The sequence below is a fragment of the Balaenoptera ricei genome, chromosome 19 (genome assembly GCF_028023285.1).
Source record: "Balaenoptera ricei isolate mBalRic1 chromosome 19, mBalRic1.hap2, whole genome shotgun sequence".
NCBI lineage: Eukaryota > Metazoa > Chordata > Mammalia > Artiodactyla > Balaenopteridae > Balaenoptera > Balaenoptera ricei.
In genome coordinates, this window is record NC_082657.1 from 8,786,916 (window position 1) to 8,805,267 (window position 18,352).

Here is an 18,352-nt window from a genome sequence, read left to right on the forward strand (position 1 = left end):
AAACGCTGAGCCTCCCCACCTCTCGCCCTCAGCACGCTCACATGCTGCTTGCCAGGGCCTGCTGCGCCTTCTCTCTGCAAAGCCCTGCCTAGGCCTGGGGAGCTTTGGAATCCGCGGGCAGCAGAGTGCAGCAGCGAGGAGCACAGCTCTGGATCCCCTATTTTCCTACTTACTGTGACCCTGGACAAGTGACAACGACGCCGAGCCTCCTCTGTGAAATGGGAATCGTAAGAGCACTGACCTTATTAAGGGGCTTAAGGATTAAGGGAACTGATAAACGTAAAGCACCTCGGACAGTGCCAGGTAAGCATCAGGTAAATGGCGCTACTCCAGAACTGCCAATGCTTGTCCGCACCTCCATAAATCCAGCTTGCACGGATGGCCCTTAGAGAAGCTGACACACTTGTTCATGCTGTGATTCCTCATGTGACTGTGTGACCACCACTAACTCAGCAGTGAGCTCCGGGGACTACAGCGCCTCGGCTCTGAACTATACTCTTTATTCTCCGCACCCTGTTCTTTCCCTCAGGGTCTTAATCTCAATTTGTGATTTCACAGTCATCTGTGTAAATTCACTTGTATAAGGACTGACTTGTCTCCTCCACCAGATTTTGGTGCTCCGTGGGGCAGAGACCATATCTGTTTTGTTCACTATTATCTACTTAATGCCTAGCACAGGGCTTGCCCCATAGTAGGCACTGAGAAAGTATCTGTTCCACGGGAAGCTTCAATGTTTGGAGAAGGAAGGAAAATCATCACACGGGTGGGGAGAAGGCTCACAACAAAGCGACACAAGGCCCTCACAGATCCTAACCAGGCCTGCTCTATTACTAATCGAATTGAATGGAGTCCTCAAGATACCGAGGATGGATCTGTTTCTCTTATCAACTATTTACAAACATGCTTAACATGGAATATCCAGCAAGAAACAAAAAAAAGATACACAGTGTACCACATCTGCCCTCAAGAGGGAAACAAGATAGAAGCCTGGCTTTCAAGGCTGTATCCGAGGGCTAAAGGTACAGAACTGCCAGCCCACGGGGGTGAAGCTCAAAGGAGGGACACAGCTGGACTGAGGAAGGCGGGGCATTTCCAGGAAGCCACCATGAGTTCTGCTGGCTCTCAGCCTCTCACCTCTTGCGGCGTCTGGCCATCTGCTCAGCTCAGCTCCACACCACTCCCCCCTTCATCTACCTCACTCTTAGTTTTTCTCTTTAACCCAGAAACTTAAAAGTATGCATGTGCATATACTCATTCATTCATTTTTTCATCCACAAACATTTCCTGAGCACCTGCACTCCACCCCCACCGCCTGTGCTGAGCTGTGCTGGGGACCAGAAGGCAGAGCTCACGATCCACGGAGGGCACTCGCATAAGCCCCCGTCTGTCACCACGGCCACACAGTCCTTTGACTTCTTTCTCAGAGAACTTCACCTCCAGACTGGCCTCCCCTGAAGACTTTTTCTGAAACACCCCTTCTAAGCACCAAGCCCTGCCCACCCTTTCACCCCTCCTATGAAGGCCAGTCTCTGATCTCATCACTATCAGCTCAAAACAGAGAAAGAAAGTTGCCTCTTGTTATTTACAGCTCACTCTCTTCTGAAAAGAACCTGAGGCAGCTGGATGAAAGTTGTTGATGGGAGAAAGGAGAGTCCCACTTCTCAGAAATGAGCTGCCGGTTTTTGCCTACCAAATGAAAGACCACGATTACTCAACCTGAGCGAGAGGCAGAGGCGCTGGCTCTGTCACCCAGAGCTGGTGGGAGTGAGAATGCTCACCAAACCATGTGAAGATGTGGTATCGAGGATCTTTACAAAAGGTCATGCTCCTTGGCCAGTGATTTAATTATGTGTAAGCGGTCGCTGCCATGTTATTTATGTGTATTTCAAAAAATCTGGAAATAATCTCATATCCAATAACACGATGATTACATGAAACATGATAGATTGACAGAATGGAATATTATTCAGCTATTAAAATTATGTTTAAGCAGTTTTTAGTCACATTTTAAAATTTTAATAGCATTTAGGTTTAAAAAAAGGGGGGGCATAAATAACCTATATTCAGAATGAGCTCTCCTATGTAAAATAAAATAGAATGAATTAGGGCTTCCCTGATGGCACAGTGGTTAAGAATCTGCCTGCCAATGCAGGCGACACGGGTTCGAGCCCTGGTCCAGGAAGATCCCACACGCCGCGGAGCAACTAAGCCCGCGCACCACAACTACTGAGCCTGCACTCTAGAGCCCACGAGCCACAACTACTGAAGCCCACACGCCTAGAGCCCGTGCTCCGCAGCAAAAGAAGCCACCGCAGTGAGAAGCCCGTGCACCGCAACGAAGAGTAGCCCCTGCTCACCGCAACTAAAGAAAGCCCGCGTAGCAACAAAGACCCAACTCAGCCAAAAATCAATAAATAAATTAAAAAAAAAAAAATGAAGTAGGTACAATTGTTACCATCCTCATTTTAGAGGTGGGAAACTGAGGCTCAGGATCACGATGGACTCCAAAGTCAGCACACTTCTAAGCAGAAAGAAGATAGAAGACAGGCTAGTTTAAAAAAAGAAAAGAAAAAAGAAAATCACTTCAAGTGACCTTAGTTTCCCACCTTAGAGTCCACCAGTTTGGAATAATGCAAACCACCCATTCAAACTCTAGTCTGACCAAATATTCTAGTTCTCCTCTTAAAAAAAAAAAAAAAAGTCTAATGATTCCCAAGCTTGACTCTCACCTTTAAAGTGGAACATTCGGGACTTCCCTGGTGGCACAGTGGTTAAGAATTCGCCTGCCAATGCAGGGGACACAGTTCTATCCCTGGTCTGGGAAGATCCCACATGCCACAAAGCATCTAAGCCCGCAAGCCACAACTACTGAGCCCGCGTGCCACAACTACTGAGCCCGCACGCCTAGAGCCCATGCTCCGCAACAAGAGAAGCCGCCACAATGAGAAGCACAGGCACCTCAACAAAGTGTAGTCCCCGCTCGCCGCAACTAGAGAAAAGCCCGCGTGCAGCAACGAAGACCCAACGCAGCCAAAAATAAATAAATAAATTTATTTATTTAAATAAAAATAAAGTGGAACATCCTGAAAAGTCTGTAATTTACAAAGAGAACGGGACAAAAACATTCTAAAATGCAGAGGCAGATGATGTAGAGGCCAAGTATGGACATCGCTGGTCCCCTACTGCAAGGGCCCCTATCTACTAGCTTTGCCAGCCGCACCCTCCGCTTACAGAGCTATTCTGACAAAGCCCTTTCCATTCACACTCACCCTGCCTGGTCACAAGCAGCAGAGAGACAGGGTCTTTTCTCCAGGCCAGCACTTGAGTGGCACATGACCTTGACTGTGGGCATCTGCTGCTCTCTGCCAACCGCTCTTACCCAGGGAAGATGGCACAGGACATTCCCGTGACTGTTGTCTGACAGTCAGAGAAAAGATGTGAGGCTTTAAACAAGAATTGCAGCTGGGCTTGGGGCCCGAGAACAGCTCAAACATAGGCTACTGCGGGGGTGGGGGAGATGTGGGCCTGCAAAGAAGAAAACAAGGCAGCCTGCTGACAGTGTTGCCCATTATTACAATCTGGTCTCGGTGGGCCTCAGTTTCCCATCTGCAAAAGTGGAATAAGAGAATGTCACAGGGCTCTTGTGAGGTTCAGACTTGAAAAATGGACATAATGCTATTAGTACTAGTAAGGCTAATAATTAAAGTCTGACTGAGCGCTTTGAGAGACGGGGTATTGGGCAACGCTTAAACACTTACTAGGTTTGGTGACAAATGACTTAGCTTCTCCAAGACTCAATCTCCTCCTGTGAAAATGACATGATCATAGTAGATCTGCTCTCGCGAGGGTGCTGTGAAGACGTAATGTGATCACGATGGATACAAAGCACTTAATCAACAATTGCTAATGCACAAGATGTGCCCGGCCATCGTTTAATCCCTGTGACCCTACGTGGCAGACTTGGGGTCATGCCTCTTTTTCAGGTTGAGGCGTGGAGCATGAGCCTCACCACACCTGGTTCTCTGACCAGACTCTACACCTGCTGACGGCGGTAAAGCCCAGAACTGCACTTATGGGTCACCTCTGCCCTTCCCCTCACCTCTCTTCTCTGCACGGCAGTGCCTTCTTCCTTTCTGAATGACTGTGGTCTGTGTTTTGTACCTCTGATAAGGCAGTGGCACCAGAAAAAAAAACAAACAAAAAAAGAAACACAACAAAACCCACTGCTTTTTTCTTCCTCCTACCCTACATATTATTTTTAAACATTTGTGGTTATGACAGCAGCAAATCAACAAGCACTCAGCTGACGCCCCATTATCGGAACCCATTTCCCTGTGGCTGTCTCTGCCTCAGCAGTTCTTGTCATTGCTGGACACCAAAACACCCGCTGGGGAACGCCAGGCCCAAGTGGCAATGGCTGGTTTGCAAAGGTTACAAGTTCTAAAATAAGAAGTTCCTTCTGAAGAGAACTGATCACCCAATCAAGCTGAGGTCTAGAGAGAAAGTCAATTAAAAAATCATAAAATTTCCCTGCGGTGAGCGCAGGGAAAATTGAGGAAGGAGGAATCAAACTAAGTTTTCTAACAGTAAAAAAGTTATAAAGTGTCCACCATTAAGAAATCTTGAGAGAGAATCCTTGCAGTGATGAGGAAGAATGAGGTACAAAATACTAGAAAGTTCTGGAAGAATACACAAGAAATGGCAGTTTCCTCTGAGGTATCTGAATATTTTACTAAGAAGATGTCTTACTTTTACAATTAAAAGAAGGAGAAAATAGGGCTATTTCTAAGGCTCTCCTATACATGGTCACTGGGAGGAGATTATCAACATCTCCCTCATTTCTATAAAAGAAAACAGAGGCCACAAGGCAAAGAGGCTTGCTCAAGGCCTGGCAGTATATGACAGAGTGGGACCGAAATGCCTTTCTTTCAAATCCAAAGCTGGAGACATCAAGGTTCTAGTGGCAGGAGAAAGTAGACATGAACTCCAAACTTGTTTGGCTAGATTTATGAACCAAGAACAATCAGCCATCTTAGAAAAGATTCGAATTCCTCCCTTGGAGGGCCCTAGGTCTGACTTTGCCAGCACCTAGGAGAGATAGGAGCTTCCAGACATTAATAAGCCCTTGTTCCCCGCACATGGGGAGTTAAAGGAAAGTGGAAGGGCTCCCCGATCCTTTGGATTTAGGCACAGTCCTACAGCCAGGTCTGGGGCTTTGAGGTACTGTGTGTCTTGTGGCACAGTAGGGAAAAGGCCAAAGGCCAACTATGCAAATTAGCACCACCTAGATGGCTTTACAGGGGCGTAAAATAAATGAATGAAGCCACAGGTTAAGAACAGGCAAGATTCTCCAAGCTTGGGACAGGTGGCCGCAGCAATCAATCAATCCACATTTAGCAAGGCCCTGCTCTGCATCAGGCCCAGTCAAGAGATGGTGAGCTGTGGTCCTTGCCCTCAAGTGACTCTGTTGTCCAGGGGATGGTATGGGATCACAGAGGAAGGAAACCCAACTCACATCAGGGGAGCTACATTCCTGGAGGTCACATCAGAGTGAGCAGTGAGGATAAGTGGGAAGGGACGAAGCAGGATATTCCAAGCAGAAGGAATAAAAACATGTGGAAGCGAGGGACTGACAGGTGTCTGGGGACAGCAATGTGAGCACAGGGTTCATGGAGGGCGGAAGGGAGTGGAAAGGAGAAAAGGAGGTCAGTGGGCCCCGGGTCTGGGATGCCAATCCAGGAAGTCTAAATGGTATCCTGAAGGCAAAAGAGAATCATGGAAGGGTTTTAGTTTTTAGACAGATCGGACTAGTGACTGAAAATGGATTAGAAGGAAGAGATCTGGGGACTTCCCTGGTGGCGCAGTGGTTAAGACTCTACGCTCCCAACGCAGGGGGCCCGGGTTCGCTTCCCAATCAGAGAACTAGATCCCACATGCATGCCACAACTAAGGAGTCGGCGAGCCTCAACTAAGGAGCCCACCTGCCACAACTAAGACCTGGTGCAACCAAATAAATAAATACTAAAAAAAAAAAAAAAAAAAGAAGGAAGAGATCTGAAGGAGGAGGCTGGTAAAGGGCTAAGCCACCAATGAAGGCTGAGGGTGAGAGGCAGCCCCACGGGAGGACTCATGGTCATGTCTAGGCTGAACTCCAGTCCCAGCGAGCCCCATACAGAGTGCTTTCTGGGTGAAAGGAGAGGCCAGTCAAGTTCTTGAACTTGATGAATGCTGTGCAGAAGAGAAAATGGCAAATGCGTCAGAAGAGCTCCGCTGGTTTCCAACACAGGCAGCATATTAAGAGCTCTGACAGCTCCTCTTTAATCCGCCCAACAACCAACCATGAGGCTCAGCAGGGGAAAGTGACTCGGAAGAGGCCACCCCTTCACCCTCCATACCCCTAGTACCCGCCTCCAAGCCACCATTTGTATTTGTTCCTAGTAAGGTCCTGCTTGGCTCTACATGAAAGCTGAAGACGGGTTAAGTGTTTCTATGCAAATACACCCCCTACAGTCTGCCCAACACTACTGCCTGGAAGAGGAAATTCCTTTTGCAGAGCAAGGACCCTAAGTGGAGACCACCCCAGGCTGGCTCAGCAGGGAGGTGCTATTTACTATACTATCTCCTGCCTGAGCAGGAAGGCTTTCTGTTCTCAGTCACAGAGGTGTGCTGTTCCTCCCACAGCAGAGGTCTCCAGGCGCCCTTGAACATCTGGGGGAACGCTATGGCTCCTTTGCAGAGGAACTGTGCCTGTGGGGAGGTGATGAGGATGTGCTGTTACACGCGCCCTTCCTATGGGCCCAGCACTGACAGAGCCCTTTGCAGGTACTACTCACCAGCCGTCAATATCGGGATTTTTCCGGGGGCTGAGAATTGGGGTTTCTGGAGGTTGTTTTTGTTTTTCGTTATTTTAATTTTTATTTTGAAATAATTTTAGACTTAACAGAAAACCTGTATGCAGAATTGCTGCATAATTTCACCTAGTTCCCCAAATGCTAACATTCTACCACATTTGTCATTATTTCTTTATATCTATAAATACACATTTTTTTAACTGATTTGAAATTTGCCCCTGAATACTTCACTATGTATTTCCCCCAAACAAGAATATTCTCACAGGGGCTTCCCTGGCAGCGCAGTGGTTAAGAATCCGCCTGCCAATGCAGGGGACACGGGTTCGAGCCCTGGTCCAGGAAGATCCCACGTGCTGCGGAGCAACTAAGCCCAGGCGCCACAACTACTGAGCCTGAGCGCCTAGAGCCCGTGCTCCGCAACAAGAGGAGCCACGACAATGAGAAGCCCCCGCTCTCCACAACTAGAGAAAAGCCCGCGCGTAGCAATGAAGACCCAACGCAGCCAAAAATAAATAAATAAAATAAATAAATTTATTAAAAAAAAAAAAAAAGAATATTCTCACAGAACCACAAAACAATGACCAAAACTGTGAAATTAACATGGATGGAGTACTACCATCTAATCTACAGACCTTTTTCAAATTTTACAAACTGTCCCACTGATGTCTTTGAGAGCAAAAGAAAAAAAAAAAAATCTCCTGCTCTCAGATCCAATCTGGGAGGTCTATGTTCCACTGAGCTATCATGTCTCTTCATTCTCCTTTAATCTGAAATGGAGTTCCTGGGTCCTTGAGGAGTACAGGCCATTTACTTTCTAGAGTCTTATTCAATCCAAGCGTGTCCGATGTTTCCTCATAATTAGGCTGAGATTACCCACTTTGGGCAGGGAACCAGAGCGGTGGCGTGTCTTGCTCAGTGCATCCTATCAGGACGCATGAGACCTACTGTCCTATTCTTGGAATGTTAACTGTGATCTCTTGGTTGAGGAACAATCTGCCAGGGTTCTCTAGTCTTTCTTTGCAACTAATTAAAACATATCTTGAGAAGACATCTACCCTGTTTCACAGTGAACTTTCTCATTAGTTTTAGCATCCATCAATAATTCTTAAAACAATTTTTACTACTATGATGATGGCCAAATACAGATTTTTGAAAATCTTCATCATTCCTGCTTTATTTATTGTTGTTATTCTGTAAAAAAAAAAAAAAAAAAAAAAAAAGAACTTTCCCCTTTCCCTCATTCACTTATTCAATAATCAGTATAGACTCATGGGTTCTTGTTTTAGTCTATGGGTTACAATCTATTACTATCATTTATCTGATCCTCAAACTGTCCCAGATTTGACCAATAGGAGCCCTTTCAAGTTGACTCCTGTGACCTTCTGACATGACCCATCTTTCTTTGAGCACTTCCTTACTTTCAGGCACAGCAGGATGTTCCAAACTCACCTGTAAATTTCCTACCCCAGCCCCGGAATCAGCCATTTCTCCAAGGACTCCTGGATCCTTGGATATTAGCAATCATGATCTGGGCATGAAGTCTGTTCATTGCTACTAGAGTGTTTTTGTTCCTCAGCCCCCTCAACAGCCAGAGCTAGGAAATACATACGTATGAATGTAAATACACGGACATACACACATCTATTTCTGTACCTACATCTAAAAAACCATGAGTTCATCCAGATGACTGCAATACCAATCCAACCCCACAGGGCTCCTTCTAGCCTTTCCCACCTTCCGTATTTACAGAAACTAACTAACTCCCTTTTCTGGCAATAAAAAAGTCCGAGTCTCATCATCCACAATATATTTGCCTATTTGCTCAATCCTAGAATAAGTAGTAAATAGTTTCAGAATTGCTAACCCACACCACTGTAAAAAACAAACCAACTTACTAGACTTCATATTTGTTTACAGTTTTTTTTTTAATCTGAGGGTACACAGTCAAAATTCTGTATTCAAGAGCTACATGGGGACTTCCCTGGTGGCACAGTGGTTAAGAATCTGCCTGCCAATGCAGGGGACATGAGTTCGAGCCCTGGTCCAGGAAAATCACACATGCCGCAGAGCAACTAAGCCCTTGTGCCACAACTACTGAGCCTGCGCTCTAGAGCCCGCAAGCCACAACTACTGAGCCCTCATGCCACAACTACTGAAGCCCGCACGCCTAGAGCCTGTGCTCCGCAACAAGAGAAGCCACCACAATTAGAAGCACGCACACCACAACAAAGAGTAGCCCCTGCTTGCCGCAACTAGAGAAAGCCTACACACAGCAACAAAGACCCAACACAGCCAAAAATAAATAAATAAAAATAAATTTATTAATTAAAAAAAACACATTCAGTAATTTTAAAAAAAAACAGCTACATGGGTTATCTCCTTCTTACCCCTGCATCAGTCATGCCCTCATCTGAAATACAGTACTTAACACATTTTAAAAAACCCCACACATGAGTGAATCATGGCTTTGACACAGGACATGGGTTCCTTTTCTCCTTATGGCAGTGGTTTCCCTCTAATTGGCTGATCCTTCAGAAACCTGGGAGGTTTACAAAAATGCAGATTCCAGCCACTCCTAATTATTTTGATTCAGTAAATCTGAGCTAGAAACAGGGAATCTGTATTTTTCAAATGTTCCACGAGTGAGCCTGACATCCTCTTAGTTGGGAAACCACTGGCTGTAAGAATAAAAACCTAAAAAAAGCAAGGCCCTGATCTCATCTCTGATCGGCACCCACCAAGCTCCAGCCTCGTTGTGCCATGGTCTCTGCACCGCTGGCCGCCTGCCAGCACTGCTTCTCTGCCGGCAACACTCTCACCTCCCTGTACCACCTGGCCAATACCTATTCTTTAAAATCCAGCTCAGATGTCTCCTCCTCTCTGAAGACTTCCCAACTCCCCAGACAGCCAGACCCTCAGTTCCCTGAGCTCCCATAACAGTTTGCTTTTGATGGTAGAATAATTCACACATATTGAAAAACAGACCAGCACAACACGACAGCTTTGTCAATAGCTCTCTGTTACAGCTCTCCTCACAAGGAGTAGAATTATTTGTGATTGAGTTTTGCATTGGCAAGGAGATGACTTCTTCTTCCCGTGATGATTCCCAGGCACGGGATCTGACACGTATCAGGTGCTCCAAAAATGGTCTAAGATTATTTTCAGCTTTAATTCTGTGGCTCAAACATGGACTAAGTACTTTTCCACGACTCGTCAGAACAGACTGAGAAAGTTAAGATTGCCAAGGATTCTCTGCTAAGTAGTTCACATCTTGAGATGAAGCCCATTTCTTCCTTGCTCTGGACTAAACCTGTGTGTTATTATTCATGCTGGAAAGTGAATGCTGTTTCCATACTAGACCCGATATTTTTAGCACTCCTGTTATGATAAACTCACAGTAACCTCAAAAAGAACAAATCAAAGTCAACTTTTTGCCACAGGAAACCAGCTCACACTTAATGTTTTGCAACATGCCATGGGAGAATAATAAAAAGATGAGACTTTTGGCTCACAGATGGTGAGGCCGACTCTCAAGATGGTGGAAAAATGCAGCAGGAAGCGTTCGGTCTGGCCACCATCTTATTAAGTAAACTGGAAAAACACTCAACACCCAAACAAGGCACACACATGCACATGGACAACACACGCACATGGACGGCAGGGCAGCTGCTTCACAATTCAGTTGAATGGGGCAGAAAGAACCATCTACGTGCGAGGGGCAGTCCAGGACCAAGGTGACACTGGGATCAAAATCCTGACAAGTGCTCGGGGAAGTAGGCAGGAAAGAGGAGCCTGCAGGGACACGAGTGGGCAGGCTGCTCTCTCTCTAGGGTGAAGAAATGACCAGACAAGCAAACCAGTCACTCACGCAAAAGCTATTTATCGAGCACCCAATTATTTATCGAGCACCTACTAAGTGTTCCATTAGGCAATGGTGAAACAAAGGTATTCTCGTGTGTATCACAGCCAAGCACCCTGACTTCATGAGGAATTCCTAAGGCGTCATCAGGTATATTAGTCACATTCCCAGAAAGTCTCTTGGGAACAAATTTCAAGGACTGAGAAAAACTGAAAACAACCTACATTTGATGAGACTGGTCACAAATGATAGTACACTCAAAGAAATACATTTTGCAGCCAACAAGACAAATGAGGTCACTCTATATATGCTCCAAGATCTTTTCCAAAGCAAACATGAAAACTAGAGTACTGCCTAAAAAAGTTGATCATTCAAGTTGGATATTCCCCAAGGCCATCCCACAGCCCGAAGTTATTGGGTTGGCCAAAAGGTTCGTTCGGTTTTTTTCTGTAAGATGGCTCTAGTAGCACTTAGTCGTCTTTAACTTCATTAGAAACAATTTTGTTAGATTGTATGTGACAGCTGTCATATCAGCGTGCATTTTTAAAAAGACTTATCAAAATTGGTGAATTTTTGTGTAGCCACTTTAATACTGAAGATGGAAGAAAAAAGCAACATTTTTGGCATATTATGCTTTATTATTTCAAAAAAGGTAAAAACGGAACTGAAATGCAAAAAAAGATTTGTGCAGTGTATGGAGAAGGTGCTGTGACTGATCAAACATGTCAAAAGTGTTTTGCGAAGTTTTGTGTTAGAGATTTTCTCACTGGACGTTGCTCCAGAGTCAGGTAGACTAGGTGAAGTGGATAGAGATCAAATTGAGACATTAATTGAGAACAATCAATGTTGTACCACACAGGAGACAGTTAACATACTCAAAATATCCAAATCAAGCGTTGAAAATCATTTGCACCAGCTTAGTTATGTTAATCGCTTTTATGTTTGAGTTCCACATTAAGTTAAGCGAAAATAACCTTCTTGACCGTATTTCCGCACGCGATTCTCTACTTAAATGTAATGAAAACGTTCTATTTTTAAAACAAATTGTGACGGGTGATAAAAAGTGGATACTGTACGGGCTTCCCTGGTGGCGCAGTGGTTAAGAATCTGCCTGCCAATGCAGGGGACACAGGTTCGAGCCCTGGTCCGGGAAGATCCCACATGCCGTGGAGCAGCTAAGTAAGCTCTTGCGCCACAACTACTGAGCCTGTGCTCTAGAGCCTGTTAGCCACAGCTGCTGAGCCTGTGTGCCACAACTACTGAAGCCCACATGCCTAGAGCCCACGTTCCGCAACAGCAGAAGCCACTGCATTGAGAAGCACATGCACTGCAACGAAGAGCAGCCCCCGCTCGCCGCAACTGGAGGAAGCCCGCATGCAGCAACGAGGACCCAAAGCAGCCAAAAATAAATAAAATAAAATTAATTAATTAATAAAAAAAAAAGTGGATACTGTACAATAATGTGGAATGGAAGAGATCATGGGCCAGGCGAAATGAACCACCACCAACCACACCAAAGGTCTTCATCCAAAGAAGATGATGTTGTGTATATGGTGGGATCGGAAGGGAGTCCTCTATTATGAGCTCCTTCTGGAAAACCAAACGATTATTTCCAACAAGTACTGCTTCCAATTAGACCAATGAAAGCAGCACTCGACGAAAAGCGTCCAGAATTAGTCAACAGAAAACGCATAATCTTCCATCAGGATAACACAAGACTGCATGTTTCTTTGATGGCCAGGCAAAAACTGTTAACAGCTTGGCTGGGAAGCTCTAATTCATCCGCCGTATTCACCAGACATTGTGCCTTCGGATTTCCATTTATTTCGGTCTTTACAAAATTCTCTTAATGGAAAAAATTTCAATTCCCTGGAAGACTGTAAAAGGCACCTGGAACAGTTCTTTGCTCAAAAAGATAAAAAGTTTTGGGAAGATGGAATTATGAAGTTGCCTGAAAAATGGCAGAAGGTAGTGGAACAAAAGGGTGAATACATTGTTCAATAAAGTTCTTGGTGAAAATGAAAAATGTGTCTTTTATTTTTACTTAAAAACCAAAGGTACTTTTTGGCCAACCCAGTAGAATGTTACCAATGTTTGACTTGAATAACAAAATCAAGGCCACTTTTTAAATTATATCAATTTCAGGTAGGAGCTGGGACCTGCGCTCAACTCTGGTAGTCCCCAAAGCCCGTCTTTTTCCCTGACACAAGACTGCCCACTACTCTACTTGGACTACACTTCCACTGCTATGGCTGACCATCAAAACTGGCTGGGCAAAACTACAGTTAGACCTTAGGACAAACTGGAGGACATTTTGTTCAAATTCACGAAATAATTTCTAGAAATTTTAAAAAGAAATACACTTAAAATGAGTAAATTTTCTGGCATAAATCACACCTCAGTCAAGTTGTCAAAAGTGCAAAAATTAAAAATACAGAAACACAAGACACAAGGAGGAACTTTTATTTTATTAGAGCCACTGACTACCTAGAACGAGAAGAGGTTTTAGAAACAGGCAGGCTAACTCAGTCCTAACACCTCACAGGTGAGGAAACAAAAGCCTAGCGCCAAACTGACTTACCTAACCAAAGTCGCAAAGACAGTTGACGGCAAGTATATTTGGCAAAAGGCAACTTCACGCGTTGGAAGCTACTATGCTCTCCTAGATAACCAGTGAAGTCAAATTACAGGAGGATCTCACAGCTAGTTATATGAATGGCCCCACAGCAAGTCAAAAGAAGTATTTCTGAATATAAGAATAAGGTGATACCATACACAAAAATAATCTCAAAATGGATTAGAGACCTAAATGTAAGACTGGACACTATAAAACTCTTAGAGGAAAACATAGGAAGAACACTCTTTGACATAAATCACAGCAAGATCTTTTTTGATCCACCTCCTAGAGTAATGGAAATAAAAACGAAAATAAACAAATGGGACCTCATGAAACTTAAAAGCTTTTGCACAGCAAAGGAAACCATAAACAAGACGAAAAGACAATCCTCAGAATGGGAGAAAATATTTGCAAACAAATCAACAGACAAAGGATTAATCTCCAAAATATATAAACAGCTCATGCAGCTCAATATTAAAGAGACAAACAACCCAATCCAAAAATGGGCAGAAGACCTAAATAGACATTTCTCCAAAGAAGACATACAGATGGCCAAGAAGCACATGAAAAGCTGCTCAACATCACTAATTATTAGAGAAATGCAAATCAAAACTACAATGGGGTATCACCTCTCACCAGTTAGAATGGGCATCATCAGAAAATCTACAAACAACAAATGCTGGAGAGGGTGTGGAGAAAAGGGAACCCTCTTGCACTGTTGGTGGGAATGTAAATTGATACTGCCACTATGGAGAACAGTATGGAGGTTCCTTAAAAAACAAAAAATAGAATTACCATATGACTCAGCAATCCCACTACTGGGCATATACCCAGAGAAAACCATAATTCAAAAAGACGCATGCACCCCAATGTTCACTGCAGCACTATTTACAATAGCCAGGTCATGGAAGCAACCTAAATGCCCATCGACAGACGAATGGATAAAGAAGTTGTGGTACATATATACAATGGACTATTACTCAGCCATAAAAAGGAACGAAACTGGGTCATTTGTTGAGACGTGGATGGATCTAGAGACTGTCATACAGAGTGAAGTAAGTCAGAAAGAGAAAAACAAATATCGTATATTAACGCATGTATGTGGAACCTAGAAAAATCGTACAGATGAACTGGTTTGCAGGGCAGAAATTGAGACACAGATGTAGAGAACAAACGTATGGACACCAAGGAGGGAAAGCCGTGGGGGGGTGGGGATGGTGGTGTGATGAATTGGGCGATTGGGATTGACATGTATACACTGATGTGTATAAAATTAATGACTAATAAGAACCTGCTGTATAAAAAAATAAATAAAATAAAATTCAAACATTAAAAAAAAAAAAGAAGAAGGTGATATGCTCAGAAAGTCAGCTTAATACTTACAAGCTGAATTCTGGCAGAAGTCTAAGCTGCCGGCAGGACCCAGGGAAAGAGATCACGAGAGCCATTTCCCTCTACTTCCAGAAGCTTAGTCCAGTCCCTAGTCAAAGGAGTTAATCAAATATACACCAGGAGAAAAACTCCCAGACCGCAAAGCAGGCCCTCATGCTCACTGCATTTGGAACACTCCTTATACTTCCAGTTGCAGCACCTCTGGAAAGACACACAGAGCTCAGAACGACCCAAGAGGGCAAAAAGAATATCATCAGGAATATGCATATGACGCCACGCAAGAAAAGTTAGGACATGTCATCTGCTACAAACAGAAAAGCCCAGGAAAGGCTATGCTGGATATCCAAAAAACTCAGGAAGAACACTGGGGATGGTGTAAAAAGAACTAGATCCTGGAAGAATCAGGAGACTTGGGGTTTAGACCTAGGCCATGGGGAGTCACTTCCCTTCTAGGCCTCATTCTTATAAGGAGAGAGTTAGCTTAATTTGTATTTGTATGCCAAATCAGAGAGGGAACTGCAGGCAGTGCTGTTTAAAGGATCCCAAGGCTATGAGAAAAGTGGCCAGCCAATGATGAGGCCTTATTAGCCACGTCTGCCACAGGTGAGGGATGGAGGGGAGAGTGGGAAGCGCCCAGCTGCCAGCCTTGGTCTAGACGGTATGATATGTGGGGCTGCCTCCTTTTAAAATTCTCTATTACAGGGACACTTCCCTGGTGGTGCAGTGGTTAAGAATTCACCTGTCAACGCAAGGGACACGGGTTCGATCCCTGGTCCGGGAAGATCCCACATGCCGCGGAGCAACTAAGCCCGTGCACCACAACTACTGAGCCTGCGCACCTAGAGCCTGTGCTCTGCAACGAGAGAAGCCACTGCAATGAGAAGCCTGTGCACCACAACGAAGAGTAGCCCCCACTCGCCACAACTAGAGAAAGCCCGCGCGTAGCAATGAAGACCCAATGCAGCCAAAAATAAATTAAATAAATAAATTTATATATATATTAAAAAAAGTCTGCAAAAAAAATAAAAAGAAAAAGAAAATAAAATTCTCTATTACAAAACTATACACATAAAAATGGTTAAGATGGTAAACTTTATGGTATGTGGTTTTTACCATAACAAAGAAATAGTCATAATTAATGACTATTAATTATGAACAGGTTTTTTTTTAATTAATTTTTATTGGAGTATAGTTGCTTTATGAACATAGTTTCAATCACCAAATCCAAAGCCCTGGAACTTGAAACTAAAAAGATAATTAGTACCATTTAGAAAGAGAAGTAAACCATTGTAAAGCAATTATACTCCAATAAAAACGTTAAAAAAAAATTGAAAAATTAAAAAAAATAAATAAAAAAGAAAAGAGAAGTAAACATATGGAGTATATTATCCAACAAAGTGTCACAGGCAAAAAACTAAAATCCAATAGGATTGCTGCTATGATAATACTTACTCAAGTATGGAATTAAGGGTAAATTGAGGGACTTCCCTGGTGGCGCAGTGGTTAGGAATCCGCCTGCCAATGCAGGGAACACGGGTTTAAGCCCTCCTCTGAGACGATCCCACATGCCGCGGAGCAACTAAGCCCACGCGCCACAACTACCGATTCTGCGCTCTAGAACCTGCAAGCCACAACTACTGAGCCTGCGTGTTGCAACTACTGAAGCCCGTGTGCCTAGAGCCCGTGCTCCGCAACAAGAGAAGCCACTGCAATGAGAAGCCCGTGCACCGTAATGAAGAGCAGCCCCCATTCACCGCAACTAGAGAAAGCCCGCATGCAGCAACGAAGACCCAACGCAGCCAAAAAAATTTTTTTAAATAAATAAATTTTTTTTAAAAAGGGTAAATTGAGTCAATCCTAAAATTCTACTGCACAGTTGCGAAGTACCTCCCATCTCCAAGCACATAACTGGATTAGGTCTCTAGGACTTGCTGCGTGCTAAGCCCCTTGCGTGTGTGTCATGCAAGCCTCACAAAAGCCCTCTGAGGCAAGCGCTATTAACACCCCCACGGTCAGAGGGGAATCTGAGGGAGCCTCAGGGAATTTAAGTCTGTGGCTCAACATCACTCACCTAAGAAAATGACAGAGCCAGGACTGAAAGGCAGGTCTGTTTTGATTCCAGAGCACTAGTTCTGAACTGTGTACCACTGCCTGCCATCTGGGTCACAATATTAAAGCTCCTGCTTCTGCCTCACGACCTGTCTACTCCCCAGCCCCTTGTAACTTCTGATAGCGATGGTCAGCAGAATCTATCTGGATTCAATAAACATTTTCCCCCACACTGTCTCCAGGCCATTAGTTTTGCCTCCCCATCTCAATGATGGGCTCCTGAGGGCAGGGGTGGCCACACGCCTGTGTCTTCATCAATCTATACCTTTTAAAACGCCTATAAGTGGGGGTACAGCAGCTACTTCATGTGAATGTGGTGAGGATCCAACGAGGTAATACCCACAGAGCACTGAGAATGGAGCCCGGATGCTTTCATTACCTGGTACCTCTCACAGTATTTAATTAATTAGACTTCAAAGACCTGGGCTGCTCTTTTGCCATCTGCATTCTGTGTCCTCAGGCAAAACATGAGCCTCTCTGGGACTCTGTCTCTTCATCCCAAGAAACCGAACTGGGGATAATTCCCACCTTGTCCACCTCATAAGGGAGCTGTGATGATGAGATGGACAAGAAAATACTCTGGAAACTGCAAAGGGTCAGATCAGGGTTTCTCAACCTCAGCGCTATCGACACTGGCAGCCAGATAACTCTTTGTCATGGGGGGGCTGTCCTGTGCCATGTGTCATAGGATATTAAACAACATCCCTGCCCTCTCCCCATCCCACCCCAGTCATAACAACCAAAAATGTCTCCAGACACTGCCAGTGTTCCCTGGAGGACAAGACTGCCCCTGGCTGAGAACCGCCAGGTTATGGTAAACTCAAATACTGGTTGACTCCTTTTATAAGCAGCAGTTAGAAATGCTCAGGCTATACCCCAAACCTTTCCATATTAATAGCTGTTTACTGAGGGCTTTCTATGTGCCAACATGGGGGGGGGGAGAAGCTGGGAAGCACATCCCCAAAAGTACAAAAATGTCGAGGTGACTTCTTTTGCTTTTTTTCTGGTATTTTCTATAACAAATATGGATTATTTTTACACTTATTAACAAACCGATGTTATTTATACACTTACTTGGCTTACTGTGAGAACACGAGCAACCTTAATCTCTCTGTGCCTCAGTCTCCTTGTCTGTGAAGTAGGGATAGTAATAGCATCAACTCCCAATGGCTCTGGCTAGTAAGCACTCAATGTTTATGATTATTATAAAAATAATATTAAAAAATAAAAGTGCCAGGCACAAGAACACTGAGACGGCAACCAATACCTAGCTAATGCTTCCTGAACACCAGCAATGATGGTGAGAGTGGGGGAAAAGACTTCAGGAGAGGAAGACTGGTTTTAAGGCCCAGGAAGAACTCTGAAGAGGGAAAGCAGTGATGAAAAGAGCTTGATTTCTGGCACTGTTATCTCAGGCTCAACTTTAGAGGGCAGTTCACTTCAACAAATAATAAAAAAAGCAAAAATCGTTAAGAAACCAGAGCTCGGTGATAGGCCTCCTCTCCATTCACTCTGTTGTTCTAA

The 18,352-nt window shown here is 44.3% G+C and overlaps 1 protein-coding gene across 1 annotated transcript in view; it reads right to left on the reverse strand.

The window, feature by feature from the left end:
• SAE1 (SUMO1 activating enzyme subunit 1) overlaps nt 1–18,352 on the reverse strand; it is a 70,193-nt gene that overhangs the window by 19,340 nt on the left and 32,501 nt on the right. The window lies entirely within an intron of this gene.